Source organism: Lepidochelys kempii, chromosome 1 (genome assembly GCF_965140265.1).
Source record: "Lepidochelys kempii isolate rLepKem1 chromosome 1, rLepKem1.hap2, whole genome shotgun sequence".
In the NCBI taxonomy this organism is placed as follows: domain Eukaryota; kingdom Metazoa; phylum Chordata; order Testudines; family Cheloniidae; genus Lepidochelys; species Lepidochelys kempii.
The window spans coordinates 293,794,059-293,820,561 of NC_133256.1; the positions used below are offsets into that span (position 1 = coordinate 293,794,059).

Consider the following 26,503-nt stretch of genomic DNA (forward strand, 5'->3'; position numbering starts at 1 on the left):
TTAAAACACCTAAAATTGAGACGAAATGTTTCATTTAACCAGACACATGACCTCTCCAACCTTTTGGATTTGCTGAAGAAATTCAGTTTCAGTTTGCCCTGAACCAAATCTCTTCCCCTCCCTGAATTTTTTGGAACTGACAAACAAAAAATCAGTTAGTCATACAGCTCTAGTGACAAGCTTGAGAGTTCCTGCAGAACATGACATCTAATCCTAATATCCAATACAAAGGAGCGAGCAAGAAATTTCTTTCGTGAGCCACCACATGAACTTCTGTCCCTTTAAGTGTCCCCTTCAAACTGCTGGACAAAAATCTGGATATGGGAATGAATGATACAGTTCACACTGTTCCATAACATTATGCCACCTTCCAGCCTGCTTTTGACCTCTTTTCTGCAGCTGTCCACCAAATTCATTCACACACACATCAAGAATCCTCATGTTATGAGTGAGAGGCCATAGATACATTGATGTAAAATGCATCAAAGAATAATTCACAGCAACAACTTCATTATATCTGATACAGTCAACACGAGGCGGGTTTGCTAAACTAGCCAAGATGAGATGAAATTTGGAAATTAAGCTCAAAAACATATCAAAATCCAGATTTATTGTTTGAAAAGCTGTAGCACTTTCCCCTTGCTCTTTTAAGTAAGATTAAATGTACTGTCAGTCTTGATATCTGACACTTATGTTCTCTATCCGGGATAATCAGTTGCATTTGCAGGGACATAGATTTGATCCAATAGGTTTTTCCACCTCTAACTAAGGACAAGTTGTGGCTTTGCCAAAAGCCCTGTGTATGGGGTAATGTGTCACTATGCTAAGCCAGGAGCAGTTTGGGAAGCAGACTCCAGTTCTCCCCTGCTCCAGTGTGTAACCTGTGCCAGCCCTATACCTACTGCAGCATACATGACCTGGTATCCCAGCACAGCTCTGCAGCCCCCTTCATGGGGAGGGGGAGAGGGGAAAAGAAAAGTAAAGCTGCATCCATATCCTGCCTAACTGTGAGATTCAAATAGCCAGTGTAGGGCAAGTTCTCAGTGCCCCTACCTTGCATCCCTTTCTGGGGGCACAAGATGAGCCAAAATCTGTTTCCCTAGTTTGATATTTTGAATCATTAGGGCATGTTTGCTGTATGATCAAAGGTACCACTTCTAGTTTATTGTAAGTCTGGTTGACATGTGGAGGGTGTAAGAATCTCCAGCCCAGTTGCTGATCTGATGATGAGCAGAGCAGGTCACGGTAATCAGCTGTCTGTGAATTTGTCCTCTGAATGTTTCACAAAATGTACTTGAAATGTACTTGAATGGAGCCTGTTCAGTTCCTGATGGCTAGAACACAGCCCAGCAGGTTTATTTCAAAGGAGAAATATACATGATTGTACTTGAATTCACATCACTTAGAATTTTCTGTGTAATCAGATAAGTAGGCAAATAGTAATTCCTTGGAAGAGCCAGACAAAATGGATAGGTCTTTAGCCCCCTAATCTTTTAGTTCTCAAGCTGGGGAGCATCCAAGACTCAACAAGGAGTCAAATTGCACCTTTTGCCCTGGAGGAGGAAAAGGAGGGGAGATTTCCTGCAGTGAGGCTGAAGGAAAGAGTAAGTAGATTGACACAGAAGCTGAATTTGCATGTCTTCTAGTCTAAAAGGAAAGACCAAATGGTCCTAGTCTTGCCAGATGATGCATGCTGTCCTCCTTTTAATGAGAAAAGTCATCCTCCACAATATCTCCTCAATAGGTGGCCCCATAGCCAGATGCCATTTGTTTGTTTTTAAGAGACCTGCTGTACATACCTATCGTATCTGCTGGAGAGTGAAGGCAATTGTGTAATACACAGGTCCTAAACAAGTGTCAGGGAGTTGTAACTACCCAACCTTTCCCATTTTTGGGAGGGAACCTACCTCGAGTCCAGCTAGATAATAGAATCATAGAAGATTAGGGTTGGAAGAGACCTCAGGAGGTCATCTAGTCCAACCCCCTGCTCAAGACAGGACCAACCCCAGCTAAATCATCCCAGCCAGAGCTTTGTCAAGCCAGGCCTTAGAAACCTCTGAGGCTGGTGATTCTACCACCTCCCTATATAACCAATTCCACTGCTTCACCATCCTCCTCGTGAAATAGTTTTTCCTGATATCCAATCTAGGCCTCCCCCACTGCAACGTCAGACCATTGCTCCTTGTTCTGTCATCTGCCACCACTGAGAACAGCCTAGCTCCATCCTCTTTGGAACCCCCCCTTCAGGTAGTTGAAGGCTGCTATCAAATCCCCCCTCACTCTTCTTTTCTGCAGACTAAATAAGCCCGGTTCCCTCAGCCTCTCCTCATAAGTCATGTGCCCCAGACCTTAATAATTTTCGTTGCCCTCTGCTGGACTCTCTCCAATTTGTCCACATCCTATCTGTAGTGGGGGACCCAAAACTGGGTGCAATACTCCAGCTGCGGCCTCACCAGTGCCGAATAGAGGGGAATAATCACTTCCCTCGATCTGCTGGCAGTGCTCCTACTAATGCAGCCCAATATGCCGTTGCCAAGAAGGCTAACAAGGGAACACTGTTGACTCTATTCCAGTTTCTCATCCACTGTAATCCCCAGGTCCTTTTCTGCAGAATTGCCACTTAGCCAGTCAGTCTCCAGCCTGTAGCAGTGCATGGAATTCTTCTGTCCTAAATGCAGGACTTTGCACCTGTCCTTGTTGAACCTCATCAGATTTTTTTTGGCCCAATCCTCCAATTTGTCTACGTCACTCTGGACCCTATCCTTATCCCCCAGGTTATCTACCTCTCCCTCCAGCTTACTGTCATCCATGAACTTGCTGAGAGTGCAATCCATCCCATCATCCAGATGATTAATAAAGATGTTGAACAAAACCAGCCCCAGGACTGACCTTTGGGGCACTCCGCTTGGTACCGGCTGCCAACTAGACATCGAGCCATTGATTACTACCCGTTGAGCCCGACAATCTAGCTAGCTTTCTATCCACCTTATAGTCCATTCATCCAATCCATACTTCTTTAACTTGCTGGCAAGAACACTGTGGGAGATCGTATCAAAAGCTTTGCCAAAGTCAAGATATATCACATCCACCGCTTTCCCCATATCCACAGAGCCAGTTATCTCGTCACAGAAGGCAATCAGGTTGGTCAGGCATGACTTGCCCTTGGTGAATCCATGTTGACTGTTCCTGATCATCTTCCTCTCCTCCAAGTGCTTCAAAATGGATTCCTTGAAGACCGGCTCCATGATATTTCCAGGGACTGAGGTGAGGCTTACCAGTCTGTAGTTCCCCACATTCTCCCTCTTCTCTTTTTAAAAGATGGGCACTTTATTTTCCTTTTTCTAATCGTCCAGGACCTCCACCGATCACCATGAGTTTTCAAAGATAATGGCCAATGGCTCTGTGTAGCAGGGCGAGCACCCCGCTCTGGGGAAAAACGGGTTATAACCAGCTCTGCGAAAGGGCTGCCCCGAGGAGCCAATCAGACGAAGGCAGGTAGCAGCCAATCCAGGCCCTGTAGGGCTGGTATAAAAAGGGCTGTGCACCAGGAGGCAGGCAGTCTCACTCCAGCCTTGGTGTGAGAAGGACTGGGGTGCCTTGGAAGAGCAGTGCTGGGGAAGGGGGAGGCTGAGCTGGGGACCTGAGGCCTGACAGGAAGGCCTTAGGAAGTATTAGGGCTTCAGGGGAAAGGCAACAGGTCCAACCTCCTAGCCAATGATGAGTGACCATTGCAGACTGCAATTTTCCCCTGAGTAAAGGGGCTGGATGAGGACTGGCAGTGGGTCACTGAGGCGAGGTGGGCTCAGAGGAGTGGGGTTCACAGGGTGAGGGGCACCGTGGTCCGGGAGGGATGTGGGGCCGACATGTGGTGGAGATAAAGGGACTGCAGGGGGCAGGTAAGGGCAGGAGAAACTGGCCAGAAGAAGGAGCTCCTGAGCTGAATAAGCTAATTCCTGGACTGACCAGCAGGAGGCGCCATGCCAGTGAATCAGCGCTCTGCTATCACATCAGCCAACTCCCACCTTCCAGCCATCAGATGGGAAAGATGGCTGGAAGGGGAGGAGATACCACTATGGAAGAGATCAATACCCACTGATTAGACAATCAGCTATAGTACTGTACTGGATGTCAATACACACACACAAATGGCTAGCAAAGCCATAGCAGTGAGTTCCAGGATAGAGGCACTCCAGCAAGCAGGAGATTTGACCAGATCCTGTGTTTAGGATGTTCTATTCTACAACCAGGGCTAGAATGTTTTGGTACTAGAGTGTGACCGTGTGCTTTAAACAAAGCATGGAACAAGGGGCCTCCAAAGCTGACACAAAATGTAATTTCCCCAGAGCAGGGGTGGCGAGTTATATGGGCCCGTGGTGCCCATTCTCCAGCAATATTCAGGGGACGGGGACCCGGCTCCACCAATGTTCAGGGCTGGGTCTCTCCCCTGCCCTGCCTGCCACCCCTGCATGCCTCCCCTGGGCAGCGGGTGGCTGCCCCCTGCAGCTCCATGGTGCGCTCCACTCTGCTGGCTCCCGGCATCAACTGCTGCCACAGGGTCCTATCACCCCCCAACCGCTAGCACCAGGGCAGGCTGACCCAGTCTGGCCACGGCCTTCTGCCTTGGATGGACAGACCCTTCCCTTTTCTAGCGAGACCCTCCACCAGCACAGGGGGCCACCCCGCCCATAGTAACTGCTTCTGCCCTACCCTGGGCAAGGGGCAGCTCCATTCCCCACCCCAGTGAGGCTACAGTGAGGGGCAGCAGCAGGGGAGGAGGCACACATGTGATGGCAGCCCCCTTCCCCGCCCCCCGGCACCAACCACAGGGGAGGTGAGGGGGCTTCCTGGACCTGAGAGGGGCCCTAGGAGCACATGCAGTGACAGTGGTGCAAGGTGAATGTGTGGCTGTGGGGAGCCTGCCTTGTTAGGTATAAAGAAGTAAAGAAATGTTGGTACTGTTTAATATGTTTAATTAGTTGTTTTAATAATGTATTTTGAGGTAATGTTAAGTAAATCACTGGCTTTAAAAGAATCTAATATGGAGTATATGAACTATGACCCTTGGACTCCATCTTTGTAAGCGAACTTGTTTACAACTTAGACACTGGAGTCCTCTGGCTCAAACCGGACTCAACCAGCTTTTCCCACCAGAGCCAACCCCCAATATTCGATTCCCTCAAAACTTTTCCCGTGTTAGAGATTATATAAGATCTTGCTCAGCGCCTGCACGGGGCTGTCCATTCCAGCGCAGCGCGTGCATGGTCAGGTCTGCCCAACACTCCAGAGCTAGAGAGAAGAGTACCATCTATCCTGCAGCAAGGTTGAGGAAGGAGAGGCCCATCATCACTATACCCGCCAAAGCGAACCAAATCCATCTTACCTGTGGAGGGTCCTTCTTCCTGGTGTCCATCATCCCAGAGCCTCTCTCCGCCTGCGACAAAATCCAGCAGTCATCAGGACTCCCCAGTGGCCCTCCTCACAGGCTTCCAATTAGCCGAAGAGTAAAAGGTCCTGTGCCTCGCATCCATTCATAGTGTCCACTGCACCTAAATCATAGGAAAGGTTTCTGTATTGGGGTTTCGTTTATTGTTTTTCTAAATGCCAAGGGTGGTTTTGTGAGTCTGAGCTTCACGCTCCTAAAGCCAGTCACTAAATCACTGTGTGGTTAAGTTTGTGTTTCTTTCCCCCCATTTTTCCCAGTTTTCTGTACCTTTACCCTTAATACACTTACCTTTGTTTGCACCATATTACCTTGTCTTTTCTTCATTTTTATTACATCGCACAGGGAGGGAAGAACACCTTTATTGTAAGCTAAATCCACCGGTGACAGACACGAAAGGGAGCCAAATCTGCTCTTCTAAGAAAAGGGGCTTTCCCTTTATATCCCCTCTACCATTTCTAAAGTTTTCCTTTCTGAAGCGTTGCCTTATTCCCCTTGAGGTAACAGCCTGTACCCCAAACTCCTCATCCCTGGACCCGCCCCACCCCAGAGCCTGCACCCCCGGCAAGAGCCCTCACCCTCCCACACCCCAACCCTCTGCCCCTGCCCTGAGCTCCCTCATGTGTCATGAACCCCTCATCACCAGCCCCATCCCACAGCCCTCACCTCCTACGCAACCCTCTGCTTGAGCCCCTCCTAAACCCCAAACCTCTCATCACCAGCCCCACCCCAGAGCCCTCACATTTTTACATTATTTTAAAATATATTTATCGGCTTACAAGGTAGGCATGTGGGGGCAGGACTTGGACCCATTCTGGGCACCACCAAAAATTATACAAACCTGCCGCCCCTGCCCCAGAGAGAAAGGTAGAAGGAAAAGTCAGATTTTAATGAAGATTTAGACATGAATCACTACACGCCATACTCCCTCCCTAACCTACAGTGTCTCTTCTAACTCTTTAGAATTGACAGAAGTCAAGACCACCATTGACTGAGCTAAATTTAATGTGTCTGTGGTGGAGAAAGAGGAAGCATCCATTTATCACGAGCAGCATGCAGACTTGCTACTGTTGACCAGTTTCCAGTTGTTTGATTGAGATGCAAAGAAAATAATCTGTTCTAAGAGTCTTATGGATGGGCGACCTCAGATACAGAACAATGGTCGCCTCTGTTGGCCTGAAGGTTGAAGTTCTGTTGGCCTGAAGGCTGAAGTTGTATTGTTTTAAACTGCTGCTGTGATGAGTAGCATGAAAGAGAGTGAAGCATGGAACAATTACATCCAAGTCTATTAAAATCCTGACTTTGCCTTTACTGACAAAACTGTAGCTCCTTGAATTGCTAAGGGACTCAGCTCAAGATTCATAGTTAAAACTAACCATTTTAACCATTTTGCAAGTATCCGGTATTCAGAAATAAAAGAGTGTCTTTCCATATCACCCTCTGTCCATTGGCAGGGAAGTTCAAGTGACCAAACACACCACTAAGGCTGTAGGTGAACTAGGACATAATGGCTCTGTGACCTGACATTAGTCTTTATTTGTCTTTCATCAGTTAAGAGGAAGTTTGAACAAAGTACATTTTAGCAACAGTAAAGGAACAAATGGAAGCCCAGGAAATTGGCTGTCATTCCAGAGAACACTTAGGTGGCATATAAAATTTTAAACTGAACTGTCAACTTCCATTGCTGTACTTTTATTCAGGCAAATTGGTTTAAATTTAACTTTGCACTGTAAAAAGATTTGTGGCACTTTAGAGACTAACACATTTATTTGTTTTTCTGTTAGCCATGAAAGCTTATGCCCAAATAAATGTGTTAATCTCTAAAGTGCCACAAGGACTCCTCATTGTTTTTGCTGATACAGACTAACAGAGCTACCATTCTAAAAAGATTTGGGCCTTGATCTGTCAAACAGTTATGCACATACTTAATTTCATTATCTACTCATGTGCATAAGGTTGAGCACACGTGGCTGCAGAATCAGGACCTAGATTATTTCTTTAAGTCTTCTTGTACATTTTTATATGGTATTGATCATCTCTTTGTATATTTTCCTAATTCTCTAGTAAAAGCATTCAAAGCCAAAGCAGCTGAAACAATACTCCTCTCTGCTGGAAGGCTCCGGTACTCTGGAAATATCCATAAAATGTTAGAGGGAAGATGGGAGAGGTAATATCTTTTATTGGACTAATGTCTGTTGGTGACAGACACAAACTTTCAACCTTAACACAGCTCTTCATGTCTAGGAAATTTATTCAGAGGGCAGGTCTACGCTACAAATTTACATCAGCAGAGCTGCACCGATGCAGCTGCACTGCTGTTGTGCGTCGGGTGAAGAGGCTCGAAGCCAGAGGTAGGCAACCTACGGCCCGCAGGCCACCTCTGGCCCGTGAGACCATCCTGCCCGGCCCTGAGCTCCCGGCCGGGAAGACTAGTCCCCGGTGCCTCCCCTGCTGTCCCCCCTCCCTCACAGCCACGCAGCCACACAGATAGAACAGTTTGCGCCCGCCCACCTCTCAGGCTTTCCAATAAGCCTGTCCTGCCACTCTGAAAGGCATGGTAAGGGGGCAGGGGGAGGAGGGTGGGGTGGGTTGGATAAGGGGCAGGAGGTCCCGGGGGCCAGCCAGGGGACAGTGGGTGGTTGGATGGGGTGGAGGTGGTCAAGAGACAGTGAGCAGTGGGGCTTGGATAAGGGATGGGATAGGGAGCGGGGGGGGGGGGGGGTTGGATGGGGGTGAGGTCCTGGGGGAGCAGTTAGGGACAGGGGTCCGGAGAAGGGGCGGTCAGGGTACAAGGAGTGGGGGGGATTGGATGTGTCGGGGGTCCCGGGGGGCCTGTCAGGGGGCAGGGGTGTAGATAGGGGTCGGGGCAGTCAGGGGACAGGGAGAAGGGGGAGTTGGATAAGGGGTGGGGTCCTGGGGTGGGCAGTTAGGGACGGGAAAGATGTGCTGCAACAAAGCCAGGACTCCTCACTTCTATGCCCAGCCATTCCACATGTGGAAACAAATCAGATGGTCTGGCTCAATATTTGCAAATATTTTATATAGATCCTTTCATTCTGAAGCATCCTAGAGTGTTCTTCAAATAGAGTATATCAGAAGGGATCATTCAGCTACCACTGAAATGCAGCTACCTCTGGGGTGAAACACAGCAGTCCTTCTGAACATTACCTTCCTAAAAGAGTGGAGGCTTGAGATTTTCATCTCCATGGCCACATAGAAAGGGACCTTATTCCTGAGGAAAGAGCACAAGATTCCCACACACAGTGTGGCTGGAGTCACCTGTTTTGAACAATTCACAAAAGAAAGGGACTCTCTCTGCTGTTTATCAGTTTAATGTATTATTTAACATTTATGTTGTAGTAGCACCTAAAGGCTCTTGCCAGGTTGGGCCCCATTTTGCTAGGAACTGTACCAACATAATCCATGAATTTTAAAGGCTTTTGTATCTCATTCGTTGTAGCTATAGACCTCATTTCTGAGTATAAACTATAGCAATCATGCTTAAATCGTGTTTACAGAATGGGGGAAAGAGTCTGCAATCCAGCACCATGCAACACTCAGAGAGTATAGCAGTCATGGTGAAAGAAGAAACCAGCAACCACTCACAACATCTACTCTGTGATATCTGGCTTCACACTACAGTACATCCTGTTTTAATTATAGGAAATATCACGGTTAAATTTAATAAGTATGGTGCAAGGGAAGTTGACTTTTATTGGCAACCACTATATCATATATTGTAATAGACAAATTACCTTAGATCTTTGTCCCCATGCTTTGCTGCACATTGGGCTACCCACATTCGCCATCCTTGCCTGTCAACTGCCCTTTTCTCCAACTCTTCCCATTTCATATTGAGGTGCTTCCTGTAGTTCAGAACTGTTTGTTTTGATGTTATTCGTGGTCTTCCTCTCTTTCTTCTTGCATTTTCTGGCTTCCATTCAAGGGTAGTATTTGGTAGGCATTCTTTTTCCATTGTCAGCACATGTCCCAGACAGTGAGGTCTTCTTTTGTTGATTATTTGTCAGAGGGTGCCCTGTCCAGTAATTTTTCTGACTTCTTCATTCATCTTCCTATCTCTGTATGTTATTCCCAATATTCTTCTCAGACATGTGTGATGAAATGCATCCAGCTTTTGTGTACCTTTCTTGGTAAGTTGCCATGTCTCTCTGCTGTATGTTATGATGGTGATAACAATTGCTTTGTACACATTCAGTTTTGTCTTGAGGGAGATGTTTTTCATGCCTTTCAAAAGGCACTTGATAGTGTAAACAGAAAAACAATGTGGAAAGTTGTGGGACAATATGGAATGCCAACAAAATTAATTAACATTATGAAAGAATTCTACGCAAACTTAAAATGCTGCATTAAAATGGAAAATGGATTGAGTAAGCCATTCAGCATCAAGATAGGTGTAAGGCAGGGATGTGTCCTGTCTCCCTTTTTGTTTACGCTAGTCATTGACTATGGATTAAAACAATGCAACAGTGATACATATGGCCTAAAATGGAACAATTCAAGGCTGTTTGATTTAGATTTTGCTGACGACATCGCTCTTGTCAATAAAGATGCCAACGGACTACTAAAATGCACAAACCAAGTAAAAGAAGTAATGGAGAAGATAGGTTTGAGATACAATGCAAAGAAATGTAGTCATGTTAATGGAGACTATAGGGACAGAAATCAAAATTAAAGAAGAGAACTTGGAGAAGGTGGACAATTTAACGTATCTTAAAAGTACCATCAGCCAAGATGGTACTAGTTCCGAGGAAATAATAATAAGAATCGTGAAGGCAAGACAAAACTGAACATATACAAAATAGAAAAATAGTTCTTCCCAAATACTTAGCAGACTAGCCCACTTCACCAATCTTGCATTTGTGCAAGAAAAAGACAGTCGTGACATTGGCTGTTTTGGAGGAGTTATTACTGAAGGTCACATGCAATAAGGTGGTGTTTAGACAAACAAGGAACCTTTTAGGCATATTTTTCTCTTAGGGTATGTCTACACTACGAAATTAGGTCGAATTTATAGAAGTCGGTTTTTTAGAAATCATTTTTATATAGTCGACTGTGTGTGTCCCCACACAAAATGCGCTAAGTGCATTAACTCGGCGGAGTGCTTCCACAGTACCGAGGCTAGCATCGACTTCCGGAGAGTTGCACTGTGGGTAGCTATCCCACAGTTCCCGCAGTCTCTGCCGCCCATTGGAATTCTGGGTTGAGATCCCAATGTCTAATGGGGCAAAAACATTGTCGCGGGTGGTTCTGGGTACATCGTCATGCCCGCCCTCCCTCCCTCCGTGAAAGCAATGGCAGACAATCGTTTCACAACTTTTTTCCTGAGTTACCTGTGCAGACGCCATACCACGGCAAGCGTGGAGCCCGCTCAGCTCACTGTCACCGTACGTCTCCTGGGTGCTGGCAGACACGGTCCTGCATTCCTACACAGCAGCAGCTCATTGCCTTTTGGCAGCAGACGGTGCAATAGGCCTGATAATCATCGTCATCGTGTCCAAGGTGCTCTTGGCCATCTCGGTAAGGTCGGTCAGGAGCGCCTGGGCAGACATGGGTGCAGGAACTAAAACAGGAGTGACTCAACCAGGTCATTCTCTTTAGTCCTGCCGGCAGTCCTATTGCACAGTCTTCTGGTGAGCAGCCAGGAGATGAGGATGGCTAGCAGTCCTACTGCACCATCTGCTGCCAGCCAAATATGTCAAAGATAGATAGAGTGGATCAAAACAAGAAATAGACCAGATTGGTTTTGTATTCATTTGCTCCCCCGTTCCTCTCTCCGTGAAATCAACAGCCCACAATCATTTCGGTGACGTCTGTCAGGGGCACCTTGAAAAGTTTAATGGAGATTCAGTCCTGCCTGGAATACAGGGGGGAGGGATAGCTCAGTGGGTTGAGCATTGGCCTGCTAAATCCAGGGGTTTGAGTTCAACCCTTGAGGGGGCCATTCTGTGTGACAGTTGTTCTTGATTCTCCTTGATGTAAAGCCACCCCTTTTGTTGATTTTAATTCCCTGTAAGCCAATCCTGTAAGCCATGACGTCAGTTGCCCCTCCCTCCATCAGAGCAACGGCAGACAATCGTTCCGCACCTTTTTTCCATGCAGACACCATACAACGGCAAGCATGGAGCCCGCTCAGATCACTTTGGCAATTATGAGCACATTAAACACCACACGCATTATCCAGCAGTATATGCAGCACCAGAACCTGCCAAAGCGAAACCGGGCGCATGGGCGACGTCAGCACAGTGACGAGAGTGATGAGGACATGGACACAGACTTCTCCCAAAGCACGGGCCCTGACAATGTGCGCATCATGGTGCTAATGGGGCAGGTTCATGCCGTGTAATGCCTATTCTGAGCCCGGGAAACAAGCACAGACAGGTGAGACCGCATAGTGTTGCGGGTCTGGGAAGATTCCCAGTGGCTGTGAAACTTTCGCATGCATAAAGGGCACTTTCATGGAACTTTGTGACTTGCTTTCCCCTGCCCTGAAGCGCCAGAATACCAAGATGAGAGCAGCCCTCACAGTTGAGAAGTGAGTGGCAATAGCCCTGTGGAAGCTTGCAATGCCAGACAGCTACTGGTCAGTCAGGAATCAATTTGGAGTGGGCAAATCTACTGTGGGGATTGCTGTGATGCAAGTAGCCAACTCAATCAAAGATCTGCTGATATCAAGGGTAGTCATTCTGGGAAATGTGCAGGTCTTAATGCATGGCTTTGCTGCAATGGGATTCCCTAACTGTGGTGGGGCCATAGACAGAACCCATATCCCTATCTTGGCACCGGAGCACCAAGCTGCCGAGTACATAAACCGCAAGGGGTACTTTTCAATAGTGCTGCAAGCACTGGTGGATCACAAGGGACGTTTCACCAACATCAACGTGGGATAGCTGGGAAAGGTACATGACGCTCGCATCTTCAGGAACTCTGGTCTGTTTCAAAAGCTGCAGGAAGGGACTTCCTTCCCAGACCAGAAAATAACCGCTGGGGATGTTGAAATGCCAATAGTTATCCTTGGGGACCCAGCCTACCCCTTAATGCCATGGCTCATGAAGCCATACACAGGCAGCCTGGACAGTAGTCAGGAGCTGTTCAACTACAGGCTGAGCAAGTGCAGAATGGTAGTAGAACGTGCATTTGGACATTTAAAAGCACGCTGGCGCAGTTTACTGACTCGCTTAGACCTCAGCGAAACCAATATTCCCATTGTTATTACTGCTTGCTGTGCGCTCCACAATATCTGTGAGAGTAAGGGGGAGACGTTTATGGTGGGGTGGGACATTGAGGCAAATCTCCTGGCCACTGGTTACATGCTGCCAGACACCAGGGTGGTTAGAAGAGCACAGGAGGGCGCAGTGCACATCAGAGAAGCTTTGAAAACCAGTTTCGTGACTGGCCAGGCTACGGTGTGAAAGTTCTGTTTGTTTCTCCTTGATGAAACCACACCTCCCTTGGTTCACTCTGCTTCCCTGTAATCTAACGACCCTCCCGTCCTCCCTTCAATCACCGCTTGCAGAGGCAATAAAGTCATTGTTGCTTCACATTCATGCATTCTTTATTAATTCATCACACAAATAGGGGGACAACTACCAAGGTAGCTCAGGAGGGGTGGTGGAGGAGAGAAGCGCCAGGAGGGGTGGTGGAGGAGGGAAGGACAAGGCCACACAGCACTTTAAAAGTTTAAAACTTTAAAACTTATTGAATGCCAGTCTTCTGTTGCTTGGGCAATCCTCTGGGGTGGAGTGGCTGGGTGGCCGGAGGCCCCCCCACCACATTCTTGGGCATCTGGGTGAGGAGGCTATGGAACTTGGGGAGGAGGGTGGTTGGTTACACAGGGGCTGTAGCAGCGGTCTCTGCTCCTGCCTTTCCTGCAGCTCAACCATATGCTGGAGCATATTAGTTTGATCCTCCAGCAACCTCATCATTGAATCCTGCCTCCTCTCATCACGCTGCCGCCACCTATCAGCTTCGGCCCTCTCTTCAGCCTGCCACTTACCCTCTTCACCCCGCCACCTCTCCTCCCAGTCATTTTGTGCTTTCCTGCACTCTGACATTGTCTGCCTCTACGCATTCCTCTGTGCTCTGTCAGTGTGTGAGAACAGCGTGAGCTCAGAGAACATTTCATCGCAAGTGCATTTTTTTCACCTTCTAATCTTTGCTAGCCTCTGAGAAAGAGAAGATCCTGTGATCCTTGAAACAATGCAGCTGGTGCCGAAAAAAAAAGGGTCAGTGGTATTTAAAAAGACATTTTATATGGGTACACTCTTTCACAGTAAACCTTGCTGTTAACATTACATACATAGCACATGTGCTTTCATTACAAGGTCGCATTTTGCTTTCCCCCACCGTGTGGCTAACCCCTTCCCCCTCCCCGTGGCTAACAGCGGGGAACATTTCTGTTCAGCCACAGGCAAACAGCCCAGCAAGAACAGCCACCTCTGAATGTCCCCTTAAGAAAAGCACCCTATTTCAACCAGGTGACCATGAATGATATCGCTTTCCTGAGGATAACACAGAGAGATAAAGAATGGATGTTGTTTGAACACCAGCAAACATACGCTGCAATGCTTTGTTCTGCAATTATTCCTGACTACGTGCTACTGGCCTGGCGTGGTAAAGTGTCCTACAATGGTGGATGGAATAAGGCTGCCCTCCCCAGAAACTTTTTGATAAGGCTTTGGGAGTACATCCAGGAGAGCTTTATGGAGATGTCCCTGGAGGATTTCTGCTCCATCCCCAGACACGTTAACAGACTTTTCCAGTAGCTGTACTGGCCGCAAATGCCAGGGCAAATTAATCATTAAACACGCTTGCTTTTAAACCATGTATACTATTTAAGAAGGTACACTCATCAGAGGTCCCTTCTCTACCTGGCGGGTCCGGGAGGCAGCCTTGGGTGAGTTTGGGGGGTACTGGGTCCAGGTCCAGGGTGAGAAACAGTTCCTGGCTGTTGGGAAAACCGGTTTCTCCGCTTGCTTGCTGTGAGCTATCTACAACCTCATCATCATCATAATCTTCCTCGTCCCCAAAACCTGCTTCCGTGTTGCCTCCCTCTCCATTGAAGGAGTCAAAGCACATGGTTGGGGTAGTGGTGGCTGAACCCCCTAAAATGGCATGCAGCTCATCATAGAACCATCATGTTTGGGGCTCTGACCCGGAGCGGCTGTTTTTTTCTGCTAGGCTTGCCTCAGCTCCTTAAGTTTCAAGCAGCGCTGCTTCGGGTCCCTATTATGGCTTCTGTCCTTCATGTCCTGGGAGATTTTGACAAATGTTTTGGCATTTTGAAAACTGGAACAGAGTTCTGATAGCACGGATTCCTCTCCCCATACAGCGATCAGATCCTGTACCTCCCGTTCGACCCATGCTGGAGCTCTTTTGCGATTCTGGGACTCCATCATGGTCACCTCTGCTGATGAGCTCTGCATGGTCACCTCTGCTGATGAGCTCTGCATTCACCTGCAGCTTGCCACACTGGCCAAACAGGAAATGAGATTCAAAAGTTTGCGGGCCTTTTCCTGTCTACCTGGCCAGTGCATCTGATTTGAGAGTGCTGTCCAGAGTGGTCACAATGGAGCACTCTGGGATAGCTCCCAGAGGCCAACACAGCTGAATTTGCGTCCACACATCCCCATATTTAAGTACTCTACACCACTCCCCACTCCCATAACCAAAGGATAAGGGCATGGCCAGAAGAGAAAGGGACCATGTTGAAGGCAGGATGGGATATTCTCAGAGCAGTCTATAGCAGGGCTGTTGAAAGCCAGGATAAGTCGCTGTTCTGGGCATGTCACCTTCCTTTAATTCAGGAGGCAAGAAGGTGATTTAAGGCCATTTTCCGTACCTAGCCCTCTCCCGGGCTGCCTCATGAGAGGGGCAGGCCGGAGTCTTGCCTGTGATGTTGTCAGGACAGTTTTGGTCACTGCACACATATGTGGGTAGTAATCTCATTTTAAAGATTTTTTTTTTCATATGATCAGGCCATGGCCATCCAGTGCTGAAACAGTGATTGAAATCCAAGCAGCCTGTTCCATTTTGTACACCCTACACTTTGATCATTAGATCCCTTTACACAAAGGGGTCTAAACAGACTGAAAATACAAAGTCACATATTAGTGATGGCTTATGTCCGCCAAGAAACTAACAGAACCACTGTATAAAGAGTGCTGATCTTCAGCATGTTCACATTGCTCATTGATCAATATGTCACATCACTGCAAAAGTAGATTTCCAGTTTTCTATCAAGTGCACCAAATACTGCACATGCCATTTATAAATTGTGCAGCATATACCAAGCAAAATACTTCATGTAAAATTAAGACTTCTTTGGCAGTAAACCTGTGTTACCTTATAAAGAACTTTTGATCGGGAACAATTTGTTTTGGAAGTAATCCTTGAAGAATTAAATATGCACACCCAGGCCCCTTGGCTGCCTACAAAGAGCTCTGATTGATTTCAGAGGGAGCTATGCATGTGCATCCAAGGACAGAGCTTGGTCCAAACAATGTACCAAAGAGAAAAGTTACTACAGACCTTACATTCTCCAACTACATAGTTATAAACTTCAAATGCCAACTTGAATTGCAATGCATGATACACTATTTAAAAAGTGAAAAAAAGATTGGTTAGCATTCCTGCAACCTTTATGAAATAAGGGGATCTTTGCAAAGAAGAAAAACATTGGGAGAGAACATAAGAATTAGCCATTGGAACAGCGTAACGAGGGATGGAATATTATTTATTTGTTTGTAGAGTCTCCATCACTCAAAGAGTTTAAATCAAGAATGGATGTCTTTCTACAAATTATGCTCTAACCAATCACAAGTTATCAAGCATGATGCTGGAATTACCGCATGAAATTCTACAACTTGCATTATGCAAGAGGTCAGACTAAATGACTACAATGGTCCCATCTGTCCCATGAAATTTATCAATCATACCATATCGGACCACTGGCCAGTCTTTAAGCATGTTTATCCAATACTAGATGTTTCAGATGAAAGTGTAATACTTCCATAACAGACAACTCTGCTATGTTATGGAACACTAGTCCCTAGCTTCAGGCAGCTGGTTTTTCATGAAATATGAGAGCAAAATACTAATTATAAAAATTATATTGAACTGTGAATGATGTTTTTATTCTCTATATAGAAAGTCTAAGTTCTTTTTTTCCTACTAAGCTCTTTGTCTCCATAATATCTTGAGGCAGTGAGTTCCATGGGCTAATTAGTTACCACACTTTTTAGCATCACTGGCTTTTTTCAACCTTTGTGAATGTCCCCTTGTTTCTGTAATATCATCATCATCATCATGTTCCTGTTTCACCTCTGGCTTTTAGGGGAGTGACGAAACTCCTCCACTGTTTCTGGCAAGTCTTTCAATGGTTCCCCAGCTGTGCCCCAGGTTTTTCAGCTTGGCTTCCACAGCTTTTCACCATGTTGTTTTTGGAAGGCCTCATTTTCACTTGCCTTCAGGTGTCCATCTTATTGCTACTCTGGTGATGGAATCAGTTTCCATCCAAAGCACATGATCGATCCATCTCCAATGCCTCCTTGCAATGATGGTGCTCAGATCCTGTTGGCTGCACTGTGTCAATAGATATTGGTTTGAGATTGTTCTGGGCCAAAAGATACAGAGGATTTTGCTGAGGCAGGTTGTATGGAATGAAGACAGTTTGGACATGTCATACTTTCTCATTCCCCAGCATTCTGTACTATAAAGTAGTGTTGAAAGTAAGCAGCTCTGATAAATCTTGAGTTTGGTTTTGGTGTTGTATTTTGATGATTTCCAGACTGTATTTAAGCTCCTGAAGGTGTTCCTGGCTTTATTGATTTTGTTCCGGATGTCCTGGCTGATGGTGCTGCCCAAGTATGTGAATGTTTCTATGTGGGTGAGAACATAATCCTCTATCCGTAGTGGTGATGGTGAGGCAATATTAAAGGTCATGATATCTGTCTTATTGCAATTGATTTTCGGTCCAATTTTCTGGCTGAATGCGTTGAGTCGAGTTGTTTTTTCTTGTATATGGTTGGGTATGTGATTCGAGAGTGACACCATCTGCGAAGTCCAGGTCTTCTTATCAGGAACAAACAAGGACACCTATTAACAACTGAAAAAGAACAGAAATGCGCTGGACAGAGCATTTCAAAGAATTGATGAACAGGGAGCAAACATCCAGGAGACAGAAGATCTTGATATAAACAGACACCCCAACTAAGGAAGAGATCATTCAAGCCATCAAATCCTTAAAAAATGGGAAAACTCCTGACAAGGATAACTTGAATGCAGAATTGTTCAAGGTAAATCCTAAATTAGCAGCATCCATCCTGGCCCCTCTATTTACATCCATCTGGGAAAGGGAAAAAGTGCCAGATGAGTGGACCAATGGAGTTATAGTGAAGATACCAAAGAAAGGAACTCTCAGTGGTTGTAATAACTGGCATGGTATCACACTTTTATCTGTGCCAAGCAAAGTATTGTGTAAGATCATAGTCCATTGTATATCAGAGACAGTTAATAGCATTCTCAGAAAAGAGCAAGCTGGTTTAAAGCTTCTATTTCAACTTTACATGAAGTGTTGATCAGAGTGGCTCAGATTTGAAGTCAAAACAGGAGTACATCAGGGGGTGTCATGTCTGCAATCTTATTCAACATTGCCATCGATTCGGTAATGCAGTGTACAACAGAAGACATGCCAAGAGGCATTCTGTAATACGGAAAAGGTAAATATAAGTGACTGAACCTCTCTGTGCCTATCAATATTTCACATTCCTCTGCCATGTCACTGCCCTAAAAATAGTCCTAGTATTTTTCATCTCCGCTCTAGGTGCTACTCTAAAACAAATAACGGCTTGGGAAGACTGTATTACAGTAGTGCCTACCTAGAGGTCCCAATCAAGATCAGGCCTCATTGGGCTAGGCACTGTGCAAACACATAGAAATTCATAGATTTTTTTAAGACCAGAAGGGACCATTGTGATCATTTAGGCTGACCTCCTGCATAACACAGACCACATGATTTCCCTGAATTAATTCCTATTTGATCAAGATCTTAGAAAAATATCCAGTCTTGATTTTAAAATTTTGAGTGATGGAGAATCCATCATAGCCCTCAGTAAATTATTCCAACTGTTAATTACTGTCACTGTTAAAAGTTTGTGCCTCCAGTCTAAACTTGTCTATCCAGTGAAGGAAAACTCATGACACAAAAGAATTTATAGTCTGAATGAAGAATACAGACAACAGGTAGAAGGGGAAACAGGCACAAAGAGGTGAACTGATTTTCTCAAGGTCACATAGTAGTTCAGCAGTAGAACCAGGAATAGAACCCAGGTCTCCTGAATTCTCAGGTCAAACAGACAATTCGCTCAACCACACTGCCTCTGAAGAGGCGATTGTTTCTATTATGCTTCTCTCACCCTTTTTTTCTTTCTCCTACATGCTTTTTGAAATAGAGTAACTCACACTGAACTCAGCATTCTGAGTACAGCTCAGGGTACACTATTGATTCAAATATTATGGCAGCATAATAGTTTCAATAGTGCTCTCTATCCCTTTCTAACATATTGTTTGGTTTTATCTTTAGTGTGCAATGACTAGATGTTTTCATTGAACCAGCCACAATGATATTTAGATTAGTTTCCTGAGTGGCTACATTTAATTTTTAACTCAAATGATCCTTCCCAAAATGCATTATCTTCCATGTGTCTATATTCAATTTAGTTTGCTATCATGTCACCTAATTGACAAGCTTTGTTAGAGGTCCTATAAGTTCCTTAGTCAAAACTGGAAGTGACCGATGTAAATAAACTGTCATCCACACGTTTTGCTGCATTGCACCGTTTGCTCCCTCATTCAAAGGATTATTAACATTAAACATTAGCCATAGTATAGATCCTTGTGTTATCCCAGCAATCTCCTTTCATCTGGAAAACTGACCAATCATTCTTACCCTCTTTCCGAACCCGTTAAATAACTATGATGGAGAGTTCTCTCACGCCATATCACTTAATTTTCTCAATAGCCACTTGATATGGACTATATCAAAGGCTTTTTGAAGCAGTATTGTCACAAGGCACATGAATTGTCGATCACCACCACTGATCTAATAACAGAGACACAGGATATCAAGGTCCTGCTATACTCTGGCTTAAACTTTTATTACTTTCTGTTATTCTTTTTCTTGTGCATTAAATTCCCTTTTTATCTGTCCCAGAATAAAGGAAGAAACCTCATGTCTTCTGTAAACAATCTTCAGAGTAAATAAGAGTTTTGATTACATGTTTTAAATCACTATTTAGACTTCAGAAAATGTCACATTTTTGGACAAATGAGTATTTCACATGAACCTTTAAGGTGACACCAAGTGAGGGGCAAAAGGATCCTTCACACTGAAAGTCTGGACTCTACCACTATAGCCAAAATGCTTGCCTCAAGTAATTGAGAAATATTCCCATAAACTCCTCTGATTTTCCCCTTGTAAGGTGATGAGTCATCCCTGAATCAGAGCCGGATTAAGTCACATACCCTGAGGAGTTATTCCTGTGCTAGATTCCAGCCAATCCACAAGTCAGTAACTGGTCAGGTGACTCTCAGGAAAGGTACATAGGCCTCGCAGGAGGAACAGCAGCTCAGTCTGCTCCACATCACTTTAGGACTTTGAACCCTCCCCTGCATGATGGTGGCAACAGATTTGCCAAGCCTCAGTCTGATCCAGCCTTGCCCTTGCTCTAGCCCTGTTCCTAATCCTGCTCCAGCCTTGCTTTCACTCTGGCCTTGCTCCAACCCTGCTCTGGACACTTGATTCCAGCTCTAACTTCCTAGGTCCAACCACTAGATCTGACCATCCCCATCAGTTTCTGACACCCTTTCCTTAGCAGATTGTCTCTCTTGGTCCAAGACAACCAGGGTTAAAGAGACATTCAGAGCTCCAAAACAACAAAGAGTCCGGTGGCACCTTAAAGACTAACAAATTTATTTGGGCATAAACTTTTGTAGGTAAAAAACCACTTCTTCAGATGCATGGAGTGAAAATTACAGATGCAGGCATTATATAATGACACATGAAGAGAAGGGAGTTACCTCACAAGACTCAGATTCAGTCAAGATTCAGAGCTTCATTCAGCTCATGCTTGTCCTGCTCCACTTGTGCAGGCCATAACACAAGGACTGATCTATCCAACCCTCTAGGTCCATCACTTGTGAGCCTCCCCTTGGAAAACAGAGTGGCTGCTGTCTCAGGGACATGGTACTTCCTCACTGCCCCCACCCAGGCTGCTGAAGAGCTGATCATCATCCCACAATCTAAGCTTTGACAAGATAAAACAGTCACAACAGAACTTCTTTGGGACATTGATTTTTTTCTAGATAATTTAACTTGTAACAGACAGCTTCTTTTGCAGCACAAGGGAGTTCTTACTGCTATATCAGTATGTCTATTATGGTTCTCATCATAGCATCAGGACTGGCTCTCCTAAGAAAAACCAACAACAAATGAACCCTGACTGAAGGAAAACTCTAAGGAGACTATGAATATCTCCTGTCCAGAATAGACATAATTTATATTGTAGCCCTATGATGCTTGAACTTTTTGCATAGGACAGCTTATGGGACAGATCCTCAACTGATGCAAATTGACTGACTTCAAAATCACTGACTTCAGAGCTAGGCCAACGTACATCAGCTGAAGATCTGGCCCAGTACATTCTCTCTTATGTTAGAAAGATACATCAAAAGATCTAAGGATACAAAGGCTGACATATACACCAATATGTAGCACCTGTAGGAACCAGCCAGTCTATTAGAATCAAATATAGTATAGGCTTGGATTAAATCCCACATGAAAGATGCAGACACAAGTGTTTAGAAGACGTGTCCATCTGTGTAGGCTAGACAGCTGCAATTGCTATTTTTAATGCCAATGGTAATAGATCATTATTTATTGGGGGAGGATTAATGGCACATTATTTTTCTCTTGACATTCTCCTTAACCTTTAAGAGAATTCTAGGTCATGGTCTGCTGTCTCTTCCTGACTAACACCAGAAGTCTGATACAGAAGTTTTACAGCACGGTGAAACGTTCTGGGTCTTTATTTGCAGTCACTGAAATGAAGAACTTCAAGGAGAAACATGTTCCCTGTTTATCTGAAAAATTAAATCATTCTGCTGCCTTATCAGTAATATCATGAAATATTCTTTTTTAAATTGGAAGCTTGTGGTTATAGGAACTAAAAACACATTTTCTTCCAAGCTGCCTACCGTAATACAGTTGCTTTGTTGCACTGCAGCCCAAGATAGCATAGCATGCCCACCTATCACTGCTAGTGAGCTTAGCCAGAGTTCAGACAAACACGATGAGGTAATTTGATGTCATAACCCAGGAAGCAACATCCAACAATAAAATGAGGGAGAGTTCAGAAGAATGAGAGTAAATGAAAGAGGAAAGGAGAGCAAGAAACAAGTTAGAAGGTAAGAATAAGGGATGTGATTCAAGTGCAACTTGGTCATAATGCTTCCTTAATTAGTCTTCAGGGCTCCCCAGTGAGGTAAGTAATATTTGTATAGCACACTGAAGATGTAAAATGCTAATTTATTACTACTACTTAGGGGGAAAGATCTCAAAGGCAAAAGCAGCTACCCATTCAAGTGCAAGGGGAAGGAGCTAGAAGAGGGAGTAAATGACTAACCTAATGGATGACAAGGTGGGTGAGGTAATATCTCTTATCGGACCAACTTCTGCTGGTGAGACAGACAAGCTTTTGCACTTACACAGAAAAACTCTGCATAAGCATGAAAGCTTGTCTCTCTCTCCAAACAGAAGTTTGTCCAATAAGGGATATTACCTCACCTACCTTGTCTCTCTAATAGTCTGGGATTGACACAGCTACATCAACACTGCATATAACCTCATAGGTGGCATTCCCATTGAAATATACACCAGCCCTTACCCCCACTGAATTCCAATTCAATGTTTCTCCAATCTAGAGGTTTTAAAGAAAAGGTTATTTTACCTAAAGCCAGCTGCTCTAAGGTGGGCTGTGCATGGCAAACCACTTTTGAAGATCTTGGCTAGCTTGCTTAGGTATGAGACTCTCTTGGTCCTAACAACTTTCAGCAATTTCTTTAGATCCTTAAGCAGCAAATGCCAAAAGCTATTGCCATTAGAGCATGATCTGAATATTCGCACACACAATAATGCACACATTCAACCTAGTCACCTCCCCGACGTATTTGATCCAATACAATAATACACTGGTCCCCTGTGATATACACAAAGAAAGGACCAATGCACTACTCAACATTTACCATTACTTTGGGAAATATATTCATGACAAAAAGAAAAGGAGTACTTGTGGCACCTTAGAGACTAACAAATTTATTTGAGCATAAGCTTTCGTGAGCTACAGCTCACTTCATCGGATGCATACTTATAGTGTGTATGATAAAAACCCATTTTTTCATGTTCTGTGTGTATATAAATCTCCTCACTGTATTTTCCACTGAATGCATCCGATGAAGTGAGCTGTAGCTCACGAAAGCTTATGCTCAAATAAATTGGTTAGTCTCTAAGGTGCACAAGTCCTCCTTTTCTTTTTGCGAATACAGGCTAACACGGCTGCTACTCTGAAAAATATTCATGACAGTGACAAGAAGTTGCCACTAGAGGACACTGAATCAACAGGAGACCCTGATAAATGACAGGAATATGGACACTAACAAACTGGCTTATGTGCATTCATATCACTGCCTTCTGCTTGGTGGAATAAGTGACTATAAAAGGCATCTGCCAGACCCGCATACTGCCTTGCACAAGGGGTGGCCCTGCAGGTGAGCCCTGCCTTAATTCCCCCAACTGGGGCATCAATAAGTTAGCTTCAAAGGATCTGGGCGAGTGGAAAGCTAAAAAACAAACTCACAGAGTAACCACGTTCCTTTTTAATAAGATCTCAGAGAAGAAGCAGCTATAACAATTCATAAGGCCCTTACTTCCAGTTCCTGGTTCAAAGCTCCCAAACTCAGAGTCCACAAAATTAAGTCTCTGTGTCCCTAAGAGAGACCATCCTCCATTGCAGATTGCATGGCTTCTAGTCCCCTCTCTTGCAGCTCTTTACAAGGAATACCTGTCCCCTTCTCAGCTGCATCTTATTAGTGGGTCTCTGGCCGTTAAAAAGGCAAACCACCCTGTTACTGCAACCCATTCTTGGTTAATGAAGACTGTAAAATGTGGATGCTTTGATTTGTCAGGTGTTCAGCAAATCTCTTGGTTTGGTAACAGTGAAATGAGTTTGCTACCCTGGGTTTGGATTTCAGTAGTTTTTATGACTGTCAGCTCCATGGGACAAGGTCCATGCTTTCATCTGTGGTTGGGATGGCCCTAGCCAACATGGTGGGAACTACTGGAAATAGAGCCACCTGAGCAACACAAATCCCTCACAGTCACCTAGCAGGGAAGAAGGGGTTTGCCCTAAACTCAGCCCAGGTTTGGTAGTGAAACCACAAGCTGTGCTGAACTACCCAGAGAAGAAGAGCTGAGTTTTGAGTTCCTAATTCTATTATGAAGGTTTGACCCATTATTTCTCTCAAATAAACAGCTCTATCCACTTCACTTTAGAGCACAGTCAGTTTCTATTTTGTTATTAAACAGAGTGTGACAGTCTCTGCTGCTGATATTGCTACTTGTAAACTGCACCATACATGGACTATAGATAGCCAGTAAAATCAGTAGTGGAGAAGAGAAGGCTGTGAGGAAGTGCAGCAGGAACAGTGAAATTGAAAACATGGGGTGCAGAAGTGGGGATTAATTGCATTTGATTTAAAATATTCAAAAAATTGCTGACAAATTTTAACTGTTGCTTGTTTGGTAAATATATTTTGCACATTCCTGATCTACTTACCAGTGCTCCCTGTCCCTTGCTACAGGGCAGGAAGGCCAGAAGTTCCGTGTTGTGACCAGGGCTGGGCATAAAATAACAATTCTGTTATGCAAAAAATATGTTGTGTTTTGAAATTTGCTTTCATTCCAGTTCAGAATGAAACCCACCCTTTGGAAAAATGTAACCAAAAATTGGGATTAAAAAGACCCACCCCAGCATGGCCAATAACCTGGTAGTTAGGACACTCACATGGGATGTAGGAGACCCAAGTTCCAGTCCCTTCTCTGCCTGATGTGGAAAGGGGATTTGAATTTGTATGTCCCACATAGCAGGACATTTCTCTAGCCAGTGGGCTGAGGGAATAGTCCGATGTGGGGCTCCCTCAATCTCTCCTGGTTGTTTATTCACAGTAGAACAGCTTCACTGGATAGTTATTGCAACAGCAACATGGGTCTCCCACATCCCAGGTGTGAGTCCTAACCACCTGGCTATTGGCTATTCTAGCATGAGTCACTCCCTCAACCCCCATCAAATACAGGGCTGGAGAAAGCTTTGTCAAAAATTTTCAACCAGCTCCAGTCACACTGTATCCTCCTGCCCACTCCCATAAAAACTGCTCTGTACAGACCAGATGGGTGTCCCTGCAAGTCTGTGCTCTAGGATGCAATTCTGCTGTGTCAGCTGCTCACTGTGCCCATGGAGGAGGAGGAGAGGAGAAGACTTGGGACTTAATGCCCTACTGAATTCAAACCCAATTGGTAGGAATTTTATTTCCAAAACTTAAGACATAAGAAGATTTTAGGGAGCAAATTTCTTGAAGATTCACCTGGCTAAAGACCACCACAACTGCACAGAGCCTAGGGGAGCATTCTAAGTGAGGAAGGGGAATGGTATGTAGAACAGTGGGGAAGCAAGGAGGAGCCACATGCCTTTTCCCTGTGCAGCCAAAATCAAGAGACTGGGGGCCAAGTTCAGAGGTGAGTCTAGATAAACCCTAAGCTGATGTAACACATACCTACTTCTACCTCTCCAGCAGCCCCCATCCCTCAACGTGAATGTTACATCAAATTAGACTCCCCTAGAGTCCTCTACTGTTGAGTTAACTCCTGGCTGGGCTACATGCAACTTACATATCCTCCCCCGCCCCCCAACTACACCTCTCCTCTCCTCTAGTATTTGGCCCACTGAATCTCAGGATGTTTAAGTTGGAGTAACTCACATACCTCAAAGGCTCACTCAGCCATCTCCAACAACAACATTCCATGCTTGCTGAACTTCTGGGATCCCTTAAAGATCTAAATTTAGGAGCAAGATCTAGAAAAAATTATCCCTTTGACATACACCCTTAGGAAGTTACTGGCTCCTGCAAGTCTCACTACAGCAAGGCTAACTATTAAGCCCTTGTTATCCTAGGCCATTACAGTAACAGCACTTGTCCAGTAAGCATTACCATTAAACTGCACAAGTGTTCTGGAATTCCCATTAACATACAACAAACATTTTTAGCTCCATAACACCTTTTAGTCTCTAATTTTAAGCTGTTCTCCACAAATATAAAGGCTAGGTTTTTGGCAGCAAGAAATAAAAATTAAGTGGTACAGTTTCAAAGGTAACAATTCTTTCAAAATTATTTTCTTCCTTTTCTCCTGGGAGCCATCATGTACAAATCTGTAATTTGTTTCTTGTTTAAATTATTGACCTTTTAAAATCAAATACAATAAAACGAGACACCCACTTTGGTTGCCTTTGACTAAATTTCAGTTTTTGCAAGCACACAATGGCAAAACAAAAATGAATAGTTTCACACATTTGCTGTGGTAAGACAACTCTCTTTTTAAGTCATAATAGACTATTTCCCAGAAGAAAAACAGCTTCAATGCAGTTTCCTGATTTTGCTTTTGTTATTTAAGAAAATGTAGACCAAGAATATGTCTACAGTACAAGCATTACAACCACAGTGGTTCAGCTACACTGACATAGAGCTGTGATGAAAATGCTTGCTACAGCAATGGAAGAGGTTTTTCTGTCACTGTAGTAAATCCACTCTGATAAGAGACAATAGCTGGGTCAATGGAAGAAATTTTCCATTAACACAGCGGTCTCTATACCAGGGCTTAGGGCAGCTTAACTACATCTCTCAGAGGTGTGAATTTTTCACAGCTTTGAGCTATGGTGC

At 44.7% G+C, this 26,503-nt stretch overlaps 1 long non-coding RNA gene across 1 annotated transcript in view; it reads right to left on the reverse strand.

Annotated features, from left to right (window-relative positions):
- The window catches only part of LOC140905183 (uncharacterized), a 111,519-nt gene that overhangs the window by 37,979 nt on the left and 47,037 nt on the right, over positions 1-26,503 (reverse strand). The window contains exon 4 of the long non-coding RNA XR_012156782.1: positions 5,381-5,546. This is a non-coding gene — a long non-coding RNA (uncharacterized lncRNA). The remainder of the gene's footprint in view (positions 1-5,380; positions 5,547-26,503) is intronic.